General features: G+C 32.5%; 1 long non-coding RNA gene across 1 annotated transcript in view; it reads right to left on the bottom strand.

Annotated features, from left to right (window-relative positions):
• Positions 1–4,744: 4,744 nt before the first annotated feature.
• LOC141511029 (uncharacterized) overlaps positions 4,745–12,595 on the bottom strand; it is a 33,797-nt gene continuing 25,946 nt past the window's right edge. Inside the window, exons 2-3 of the long non-coding RNA XR_012475246.1 lie at positions 5,676–5,752; positions 4,745–4,982 (exon numbers count right to left, since the gene is read on the bottom strand). This is a non-coding gene — a long non-coding RNA (uncharacterized LOC141511029). The remainder of the gene's footprint in view (positions 4,983–5,675; positions 5,753–12,595) is intronic.

Genomic DNA, 12,595 nt, shown 5'->3' with positions numbered 1-12,595 from the left:
AGGTAGAATATTATTCTTTTGCTTTTTTGCTTTGTTTTTTGCAAGGCTTATGGGATTAAGTGACTTACCCAATTGAAGTCACCCAGATAAGTAATTATTAAGTGTCTGAGGAAGGATTTGAATTCAGGTCCTTCTGAATGCAGGGCTGGTGCTCTATCCTTTGAGTCACTAGGCCCATTGTTTGGACTAGGTCAAAGGAGAGTCTGCCAAGTTTTTTCTTGATGGATATAACTTAAATGAAAGGAACAACACAATTTTCTCAACACTTAAAGAAATAACATTCAGAATTAAGAAATAAGTCAATCAATTATCTTTTTTTAATGGAAAAATTCTTTGAACTTGAATTTAAAGTTATTTTTAAACGTGAAAGAAGAAAAATGAAAGGTTTTTCAATATGTTGTTAACAAGTCAGTTATGACTAGGGGAATCAACAAAGACTTTAGATAGGAGGGAGAAGGCACCTGAGTTGAACTTTAGCTTTCAGTGATTAAAAAAAAACCCAAGAAATAGCTTGATTCCAATGTATGTTTTATAGCCAAGGAAAGGCAAATGGAAAAAATAGCTAAGATAGTTTACATTTAAATTTCTATAATTTCTACATATATAATATTACTAAAGTCTTAATAGATCCATAGAATACACTTACAAATATACACATTCTTTCTATCTAAATGATCTTAATGGTTCATACATTTTTGCCAATTAACAGGATAGTATGGCTTATGGTCTTAGGGAATTGATAATTGAATATGACCACACCTTTCCTAAATGCTCTTCAGAGAGTGCCTGGCAATATTTTCCTCTCCCAAAAAGCAAAAATATATTATTATATGAATTTAGAAGAAACTGAAATTACAGTTCAAAAATCTTTTCTAAGAGAGACTATAGTTTGAGGCAATGAAAATAAAAAGGCTATCTATTAGTTATCTCAGCTTAATGTCTGCTTCCCTTCCTCCACTTATTTTCAAAACATTTTGGAATATTTAAGGGATAATAACAAATTCCCTCCCATAAAATAACAACAAAAGGATGACTGCTTTTTTAAATAGGGTGAGCTCTTATAATCATTTTTATTTTTTTACCCTTCCCAATAATGCCCTTCACAATAATTTGTCCATCTCTTCCTATTGAAACTCTCTTCTTTCAACTCCCACCTCCTTTCTGAAGTCTTCCCTTCTTTATCCAGGTGAAAGTGATGTTTCCTTCCTCAAATTTCCATAGGGTATTTTATATGAATCTTTCCTTTCTCCCCATAATAATCTATCCCTATACTTATTGGTGTCCTTATCCTATCTCCTGAATAGATTTTTTGAGATCAGATTTAGATTTAGATTTTTGATTTAGAAGATCACGGAATGGGCTACTTTTCCCAGGCTTCTAATTTATTCTTGTTTATTTCCCGGGCTACTTAGTCTATTACTTTTAAGTCTGTTAATAGAGGAATTATCCTTTCTGAGCTTAGAACATTAGACACTTCATTGACTCTAGCTATATACTTTCCAAGTCTGACTCTGTTTAGCCAGGATAATGTAGTACTTCATGAAATACAGATTAACTCTCCCTTGGCTAGTTAGACCAATCACATTAGAGGTCAGCAACTCAGTTTCAATTTTTTATTGGGTTTTTTTTTTTGACAAGGCAATGGGGTTAAATGACTTGCCCAAGGTCACATATCTGGGTAATTATTAAGTGTTTGAGGCTGAATTCAAACTCAAGTCCTCCTGACTCCAGGGCTGGTACTCTATCCACTGTGCCACCTAGCTGACCCACTCAGTTTTCAATTTAATAGAGATCATTAAACATGAAAGGGTTTTGTGGCAAATGATCTTTAAGAGCTGAAGAAATAATTTAATTCTCAATTTTCTTGTTAATTCAATTATTTAACAGATAAAAAGAAGAAATGGGTCAGAGTCTCTTTTGAACTCCTTGCTTTCTTAAAGAGAAGAGTTTGAGTAAATAGTTTAGAAAGGGTTAGACATTTTAATTCCCAAAAGCATCTAAAACAGTGGCATTTTTGATAAGATAAGAGTAATGTTTTTGCCTACAACATCTGGTTTTTGTAGAACTTGGAAGTAGACTCCCCCACCTCCCCATGTTGCATTTTAACTGAAAAAAGTTGAAAAAAAATTTCAGGTCCAGATCAGGATTCCCCCTTTTATGATACATGCCTTCACCTAATATCCAGAACATGATGCCATTTATATTGCTTCAAGCAAAATCTTTCCTAGAAAGTGGAATTGATATCAGGAAGCAAATGAACCATAATCCCAGTCAGCCTGACTTGGTTTACACTTCTCATCTCATCTAAAAGATGATGATAGATGAGGGTTAGTAAAAAGCAGGTGGTTTACTGGGGTAGGGAGGGAGGTAAAATTAAATCACTTTTTCTTACTTCCCCTAAAGAATTATGGGCACTGGATTCAACATGGTAGAAGCATCATTAACTAAATCATAATGTTTTCGAATTGAAAAGGTCCTAATCTAACACTCATTTTAGAAACCATGAAACTGAACTTCATGGAGATTAAGTGATTAGAAATAAGTGAAAGAACCATAGTTTGAACCTAGATCTAAATTCATAATCAGTTTCTCTCCAGAAAACCTTGTTATCTCCTTTTTCCTCAAACAGTTTGTATCACAATCCAGTAATTATAGTTTATTAATAATATTTGTCAGAAATGCTAGGAGGAGGGAGGATCAAGAAAATAGATTGTTGGAAGGATTATTTTCAGAGCACCTACAATCTCACCAGAATCCCCCCAACCCAAATAAAGCACAGATCTAGGCATTTGTCCCCATCTAAATGAAAGACAGCATGGTGTCCTGTGTGAGACTTGGAATTAGGAAGACCTAAATTTGACTCTCATCTCTGAGATTTTCTACTTAAGTGATTAAGCGCATGTCACTTAAATCACTCACAGACTCAGTTTTGCAATCTATAAAATGGATGATATCTGTAGGAAATAAAGAACTCAAATGAGATGCCATGTCTAACATTGATTTAGCTTCTATTTAATGTCAAAGTTCTTTCTTGTTACTATTTTATTTCTCTTCATTTCTAAATATATTCCTCTCTTATCCCCTTCCCAGAAATCCAGCCTTTGCAACACAATTTTTTGAGAATCAGAGAGAGCAAATTTCAGCAAAACCAACTAAACATCATTCATATCTCACAATATACAGAATATTCCACATCCCTAATTCCCCATCTGTGCAAAGAAGGAAAGGAGGTATGTATATTTTTTCAAGCCAACCTTGGTCATTAAAATTAAATAGCATTCATTTTCATTTTATTATTTTTTCCATTTACGTTGATGTAATGGTACTTTTTAAAGTTCACTTTTCATTGGTTCCTATCTTTTCCCATACTTCTCGATCTCGAAGTTCTTCATAATTTCTTTTGACACAGTAATATTTTACTATATGCATATAGCATAATTTGTTTAGCCACTCCCTAATCAATAGGCACCTACTTTGTTCTTTGCTATAAGAAATATTTTATTTTGATATTTAAGGAACTTTTATTTTTACTTTTGACTTGCTTAAATTATATGCCTAGTAATGAGATTTCTAAGTCAAAAGTTGTGTCAATGTAAATCATCTGTTAACATAACTCTAAATTATTTTTCCGTTTGATTAGACAAATGCAAAGCTCTAAAACAGTGTATTAGGGTTCTGTATTTGCACAACCTCTCCAAAATGGATCCCCCCCCATATTTTGTATCAATTTTCTACATATGAGGAGTAATCTCAGAGTTATTTTGATTTTCATGTTTCTTCATTTTAGTGATTTGGAGCAGTATTTTATGGTAGTTAATAGTTTGCAATTCTATTAAAAACATTTGCTCATATCTTTTGATCATTTATTTATGAGCGACTTTCAGTCATACATATGTACATATAAATATAGAATCTCTGTTAATTCCCTATATTTCTTGGATATCAGAAAGATTCCTCCCCATCAACAGCTTCCCTATTTAACTCAACTTCATTGATATAATTTATACAAAAGTCTTTTAATTTCACAATATCTAATTTATCTCCTGACATTAATATTAAAAGAGCGTATTGCTTTTGAATTTATATTCTTACCAACTATGTATGTGGCACACATACACATACTTGTGTATGTATTTATATATACATGTACATACATACACATGTAATTTTATATTTTTGTTGTTCAGTTGTTTCAGTAACATCTGTCTCTTTGTGACACCATTTGATCAGATCTTAGCAAAGATACTGAAATGCTTTGCCATTTCCTTCTGGAAATATAGAAATATTATAATGGTCATCCTATCCTATTTCTGAAATCTGCTTTCCCAAAATCTAGACTATATTTCAGACTTAGTCTTGTTTTCCTACCCTTCTTTATCACAAACTCTGAGATGGAGAAGTCATTTTCTCCCAAGTTTCCTATCATTTCTATTCCTCTTTTTTGGTCAGGATTGAGTCCAGAATAGTGACAATTATACTCATCTTCCCTGTCATCTTCCTCCAAATTTTGAAAGGCTAAATTATCAAAGAATGAAATCTATAAAATATATTCTTCACAGAAGAACTATCAGTAATACAAGATACCCTAAGATATAAATAAATGTGAATATAATTATCCTTGTTTTACAAATGAGGAAACTGAGGGTTAGAAAAGTTTAATGACTTGTCAAGAATTACACAATAGTCTGACCTTGCTCAAAAGTCATTATACCCAGGTCACAATTCCTAAATTATTGGTTAGAGAAGCATCCTGGACATCCCTTGTTCCATAATCATGTTGACATTGATAGACATCAATTGTATCATGGTGCAGCACGATGCCCTACACAGAGATGTTTAATAAATGTTCACTGAATAGCAATAAATTACAGAAATCTAATTTGCTGGAGGAAGAGGAGGGAACGGAAGAGAAGGTCCAGGCCAGTGATATAGGGACAATCTAGTATGGAATCTCCCTCCAATGATGCAGATTGCCAACTCATCTGTAATTCACAAAATTAGAGAACTTGTCTTAATACAAGAAAAGTTAAAAAGTTCAAGGTATAAATTCTATTTCTGATATATGCTGACTGTGTGATTATGGACAAGGTGACTAATTTAATATGGTCACAAGATTAATATATATTAGAGGAATGATTTCAACTCAAACCTTCACGATTCCAAGGCCATAATGCTATTCAAAATTTGAATCTGGAACAATAATCCCCACCACTTGAAGACTGAGAGGCTAATCATGATTGAACTCTGATCTTTGTTAGACCTCCTGGAACCTTCTAAAAGTCCTTTGTATATTCTCAGCAAAGAGAGTCACCCTATATTTCTCATTAATCTATCTGTTCTAGAATAATGCCCTAATAGCTAATCACTAAAGCAGCAGAAGCATAGCATAGCAGAAAGCCAGTCCTGAAGTTAAAAAGACTAGATTCAAATCCTACTTCTCATATATACTAACAATGGTGACTATAGAAAAGGGTGCCTAACCTATTAGTGTCCTGGACAATGTTATCCACAAATATATAATATCTACCATAATTCTTTAAGGATGCAAATCACTTAGCAAATATGACCTCATTTTATCCTCAAACAACACTATGGCATAGGGTTGTTGCAGATGAGGTAATTATTCCTGTGTTGCAGATGAAGAAATTAAGGCAGACAGAGGTCAAGTGACTTACCCAGTATCACATATCTACTAAGGCGTCAGATCCAGATTTGAACTCAAGTCTTCCTGACACCAGATCCAGTTGTCAATCTGCAAAAATAACCATACTAATAAATGAGCTTTCATCATAATAGTTGTATAAGATTTCAAAAAACAGGCATTTCATCTACCTGCTTATGCTGAAGAATACTGAATATGAAATAATAATGATAATAATAATAGAATGGTTACAGACCATTTATATCTGAAAATGAACCAAAAAATGAGAACAAATAATATAATAAGTCACATTTCTTTATTGCTTTAAAATTTTTCTTGAAAAATTATTTTCTTGAAAATCTCAACAATTCTGTAATATGGGTTTGATTATTATCTCCATTTTTAGAGATGAGAATAAAACCACAGATTCAGAATTCCTAATTATTGATTAATTGATTTATTAATTCCATAATGAATAATATATGCAAGAGAACTGCCTAGGAAATAGGAAAAATATCAGAATCTATTGACATTTCAATCATAGAGAAGCAATTAGGAAGAGGACATTTCATTTAAATATTGTAAAGTTTGCATGTGTCACAAAGGATAAAATTCCTTTTCCCCTCTTCATATACATATGCAACTATATACACAATCTATTGATTTGCAAATTAAGACATGAAGTGGCTAAGATAGCTAAAGGTTTTCCTCTGGAGACAGGGGATTAAGGGTATAGTCAAAAAAGCATTTTTAAAAAAAAAATTTAAGCTCCTAAAGAAACCTGACAAGGGATGCTTAAATCTTATTTTAAAGAGTTAACTGTACTAAACCTTAAAAAATTCAATCCTCTGGAGGACTATATCTCACTGAGAAAGCTCCATGTAAGTTTATCATGTATCCAACACCTAGACATTGGGCCTTAGGGACCACTAGGATAATATTTCCTCTGGCTTAGCATTGAGCATTGGTACAAAACGTACCTTAAACTCCAGAACTTTCCTATTATAAAATGAAATACATCAAAAAATGGCACTAAGCTCAGTGACTGATTTAAAAATTTCAGACAATATCTCTTTTTATCAAAATTACTTTTTCTAAGCTAAAATGCTTATTTTTTTATTTCAAAAGTACTTTTTAAAAAATAATACTGAATTATGTATGTTTGTCTTTTTTTCATTTTCACTTTTAAATTCTGAAGGAATACTTTTTTAAAAAAGACTTAAGTCTAGTGATACTAACAACTAAATTTTACTTAGGCATAGGTGCAAATGTGGACATATATATACATATATATATATTCACACACACATATAAGGAAACATAAGAGTATCAGTCAGTGGTGTGCTAGTAAATGTTTACAACCATCTCTCAATAAAATTGTAAGCATTACACATTTACGAGTTTAATCTGTTTAACTTTTTTGCCATCGATTTCTTACTATCAATAAAATTAATCAAATCGTGATTTGTAGCATTTGCTTCTTTCCAAGACACATATGTTCCCACTGAAAATTTAACACTTGACTCTCCCAAGGGAATTCTAGGGATTCAGTACATTTCTAGTATCAGAAGATAAATAGCTGAATATGGAATCAGAAGAATAGAGTTTATTTTCCAGCTCTACCAATGGTGTGACTTGCTGGTCAATGAGGGGTCTGGACTAGATGACCACTAAAGTCCTTCCCCCAATTCTAAATCTAAAATATCATAATCCTCTCAGAAATAATCTCACTTTGCTTATTGTTAGAATAACTGAAATGTACAACTGCCTTCTTCTCCTAACAAGTTTCACAGGCTGTGTGAAGAAAGGGAAAATAAAAAGCCCAGACAATTAAGCTATCTTTAATTTTCACCTGTTTTTCTATCAAGACCTCAGGAGAAATCTCCTTCCATCCCAGTAACAAAAGAATATTGAAAGAAGTATCTTATCACATTCAATGTTACTCTCTTGACCATACTGCCATACTGTCTAATACAGATTTTCATATGTGTATGCATCTTTATATTCTTGTGAATGGACAGTATGTATACTGATATGTGGACATAAATAATTATTGAAATAATGAATAGATGATATTTATAATATATAGGTGCTTATTATATATGTAATTATAATATATTATGTTGCTTAGAATATTATATTTATAACATATTATATTTGTTATATATAATTATAACAAAGATTAGCATTTCTTTTTTTTCCATTATAACAAACCTGTAGAAGTAGGGGTTATAATATCCTTTCTATTTTAGATAATAAATAATAATAAAACTGAGATAGGCAGTAATTAAGGATCTGTCTAGCAAAATATCATTGCTTCTGAGTTGTCATCTGGGTCATAGAGCTAGTATGTACCTGAGGCAGGTCCTGACTTCAGGTTCAGTGTTCTATCTACTGCTCCACCTCGAGTATGCATAACCAACACACACACACATAGTTTAAACAAAGATACAGTTGAAATAAGAGTATACTTTGCCCACAGAGAGGGTATAACAAAATTTTAAGGAATAAATTCATACATTCAGTAAGAACTTAATAATAAATACAACAACTAACATTTATATTGTCTCCTGAATAATTTCAGGAAGGCACAATATTATATATTTATTCAATTGTAAAATAGGGATAATAAACAATACCTGCATTTCAGGATTGTTTTGAGGATCAAATGAGATAACATTTTTAAAGTGCTTACTTACACAATACCTAACATGTAAGTAGGCATTACATTTATTCCCTTTCCTTTCTCCTATTGTAGGTAGTTTGAAAATTTTAAAGCATTATATAAATGTTAGTTATTAATGGGAATTATCAGGTATTCCTACTACTTCTTCAATATTGCTCCTCAGATTATCTTCTCCTTTTTCCCTAATGCTAACTTTTAGGGTAGAAGGTGTTCCAAATATTGTCAGAGGAGTTATGAAAAGCTCCCTGATGTCTTAAGAGTCTTCTTAGTTTAATATCAAGATTTGTATAATTTTCAGTGTCCTCCCAAGATGCCTAAGACCCTAATCTAACATAAAGAGAATAGAAAGTAGAGGGGTTTGGCCCTGAAGATTGTTCATTTGCTCATACATCAGCATCACCTCAGAGCAAATGGAGCAATCCTTTCCTTATTGGATTCCAATAAGTTAAATATCAGCTCTCACGTTTTAGCTCTGAGGAACCTATATCCATTTTGTTTCACTTTGCCAACTCTATACAGAGTCAAAAATAAGGTCAGAATTAAATAAAAATTGAATGGGAGAGGAGAAGGAGTCCCTTGAAATTCCAGAGAAATCTCTACAATTCAGTTACCTTTTGCTTAGGATAATCAATGATCAAAATAGATGGGAATCCCATACTACTATACATTCCTAACTGTGTCATCCAGACTAGATTGAAACAAGTGTATAATTGTAGATGGATATTTAGAATTAGGAAGACATGGATTTTAATCCTGCCTTAAGTAGTCTTATGTTTTTTAGCTCTGGGCAAGTCACATCTTTGTCTCATTTCCCTAATTTGCAAAATGAAGATGCACCTGAGTTCAAATCTAGCCTCAGACACTTGATACTTAAATAGGTGAATAACCTTGAGCAAGTCACTTATTGCCTCACAGCCAGGGGCATTTCCAGGTGCCCTGATTTATATCTGGCCACTGGACCCAGATGATTCTGAAGTAAAAAATAAAGTTAATGACTTAGTACAGCACACCCTCAATCAAATCTAATTCTCATTCTTGTCATGATATCACCTGCCTGATGTCATGATCTTCTTCTAGAATGAATAAATGTCATCATCATCATTATTATTATCAAATTGGAGACGACAATAGCACCTACCCTCATAGATTTACTATGAGAATCAAATGAGATAAAAGCAGGTAAATCACTTTACAAAACTGTAAATATCAGTTATTCAATCAGATAATGTGAATTTAGGACTCCCAGGGTATCCTATTTTACAGTTCCCTTCATCTCATTTCATCTCATGCTGAAGATTCCTGGGAATTTTGTTTTCTTCCTTTTCCACCCAAACAAGGAGATTGGAAACCTGCTAGAAAAATATTTGAGAGATTCAGCCTAAATTGTTTTTAAAAAAGGACAGCATATGAAAATGGGATTAGACATATTGCTTTCTTAGAGATCAGAAATAGGAGCAACTGGCAGGAGTTGTAAAGGTAGATTTCAGTTCAACATAAGAAAAAAATGTCCTAATAATTAAAATTAATTTTAAGAAAAAATTCAAAAGTTCATTAGGCTGCCCTGTGAAGTAGTAGATTCCACATTATTGAAATTATTCAAGGAAAAGAATAAAAAGAATGGGCCTCCTGCTATTATATGAGCTAATAGAATTTAGAACTGAAAAAGAGTCTTAGGGTATCTAATCCAATCCTTTCATATATCATTAATAAACATTAAGTGATTTGTTCAAGGTCACACAGATCATACTGAACTAAATTGCCTATGAAATTCCTACCAAAACTAATTTTCATTGAAGTATATATATGAAATTTATCTTGAGCAAATAGATAGCAACAGAATAAGGTCTTGAAGAATAGATTAAAACGGAAAAAATAGACTAAAATGAAAATGAAATGATTGCTACAGGTATCAATAGATGGAAAAAGAATTCTAGAAAACAAACAATAAGAATAGAGTGGTATAAAGGAGGTGATAAAATGATTTGGAATTTTTTCTGTGTTAGATAGATAAATGTGATCATGATGGAAAATTATTCAGAAGAATAATTTTTAAAAAGATTTTGGGAAGGTTTAGAGATTTTAAAATAAACAAGAAAACTACAAAATATTATCTAATGACCATTCCCCAAGTCAGTTTCTGGAAAGAATCTGTCTAGTAAAATACCATTGCTTCCAAGTTGTCATCTGGGTCAGAAACTAGATAATAAGAATAACAAGAACTGGGTAAAATAGTCTTTCACATTGAGAAATGCCATCAAAAAATACCTAAAAGGTACTAGTTAAATGATTAATCTATTGCTTGAGATTGACAAAATATATAGTATTTAACTGAACCTCTTTCATGTTTGCCTTTCTGGTTTTCACCTTGTCTTATTATAAATATTTAAACCGGTTCTGTTGACAGAAACTTTTCCCACCATTATAAATGAGACTATTGGCTGCATTACAAATCTACAAATTCCCTTTCTACTCCCTTACACAGCCAAGATCAATGACTTATTGTCATTCAATTCTTCACTTTGTGGGCAATATTTTATTATTTTTTAAAATATCCAGTCAAAGGCAACCCCTATAGGAAAATTAGATGATAAGGACTGGCTTTGATCTGGCTTTTTGAGTTAAGTTACTGAATATTAAAGAAGATGTGCTTGAGTGACATGAGATAACTGCAAAATTTAAGATTATATCTGTGTTAGACTAGCACTGATATCATAGGGTCATCGATTTAGAGTTGTAAGAAATCATTAAGAAAATCCTTAAGAAATTATTTGTTCCAGTGCCCTTAGAATTCAAACTCATGTTCTCTGTCCTATGATCTAATGCCTCTCCCATCACAGAACACTGTATGACCATTGTCATGTTGTACACATGTTCACCTATGTGACCTTTCATCAACCTGGTCAGTGCTCTTTGTTCCTATAAACATCTGCAAGTCTTATGCATGTTTCCTGTGCATCATTAACAGGTAATCAATATTACCCATCTGCAGACTGCCGAGCTTTATCTGAGTGATATTTCTGACATTAATGATATAGCAGGGTCAATTCAAGATAACAATTCAGAGAGAAAATGAAATATATTTTGACTAATTGGATTTCCTTTTTCTAGTTTTCAAGAAGAAATTATGTAGTAGGGAAAAAAAGCCAGGCTGTTTTCTCTCTATGTCATTTTCTTGTGAAAGCTGATTAAAAAAAAGAAGTTGGAATTTGGAAAGCCTAATACTATTCTTGGAAAGAAGTTTGAGTTGTGATTGACAGGTAACCTAAAGAGTACAAAAAAAAGAGCAAAGAATTTTTCTCATAGCAAAGGAGTCAAGACTGCCAGATTCTTGCTTCCTACTAAGCTTTGCTGAATTTTTTAGTTAGCTAAATTAAATGGAACTTTAGTCAATGTTTCTCAAAACAGAAATAAAATCCAAAAGTCTCAGATACTAGATCTGTAAAGTTTCAAAAAAAATATTCTGAACCAAATTAGCACTATCATCAAAAGCAAGAAATAGTACTAGCTGGCAGTTGGGATGATTGGATGGGGAATTTGGAAACATTTTCCTTTTGTTTTTTAAACTATTATTGCAATTCATAAAAATAATAACGAATGGCATTTATCTAGCACTTTAAAGCTTGGAAAATGTCTTAAATAAATTCTCATTTGATCTGAAAAGTATGCATTCCTTTGGGTTAACACATTAATTTACTGTGAATTAATTTAATTGATATGTTTTATATCTTATTTAGGCAGCTAGGTGGCACAATGGACAGTATTAGTCCTGAAGTTAGAAAGACTCATCTTCCTTGGTCGCAATCTGGCCTTAAATCTTTGCTAGCAATTCACTTAACCATGCTTAAAATGACAAACCATTCCAGTATCTTTGACAAGAAAATTTCTTTTCTATTTTTTTTTTTACATTTTGCAAGGCAATGGGGTTAAGTGGCTTGCCCAAGGCCACACGGCTAGGTAATTATTAAGTGGCTGAGGTCGGATTTGAACCCAGGTACTCCTGACTCCAAGGCCGGTGCTTTATCTACTATGCCATCTAGCCGCCCCAGCAAACATTTATTATTGTATTCATGTTGTTCAGAGCACTGGGAGGAATAACAAAAATAACAAAATTAAATAAAATACTATTGTTCATTGTTTCAGTTGTATCTAACTCTTTATGACCTCATTTGAAATTTTCTTGTGAAGGGGTAACAAGGTGGTGCAGTGGATAGAGCACCGGCCTTGGAGTCAGGAGTACCTGGGTTCAAATCCGACCTCAGCCACTTAAT

The sequence above is a fragment of the Macrotis lagotis genome, chromosome 2 (genome assembly GCF_037893015.1).
Source record: "Macrotis lagotis isolate mMagLag1 chromosome 2, bilby.v1.9.chrom.fasta, whole genome shotgun sequence".
In the NCBI taxonomy this organism is placed as follows: Eukaryota; Metazoa; Chordata; class Mammalia; order Peramelemorphia; family Peramelidae; genus Macrotis; species Macrotis lagotis.
Note: the sequence above shows the minus strand (reverse complement) of the source record. Positions and strands in the feature narration are given on the sequence as shown.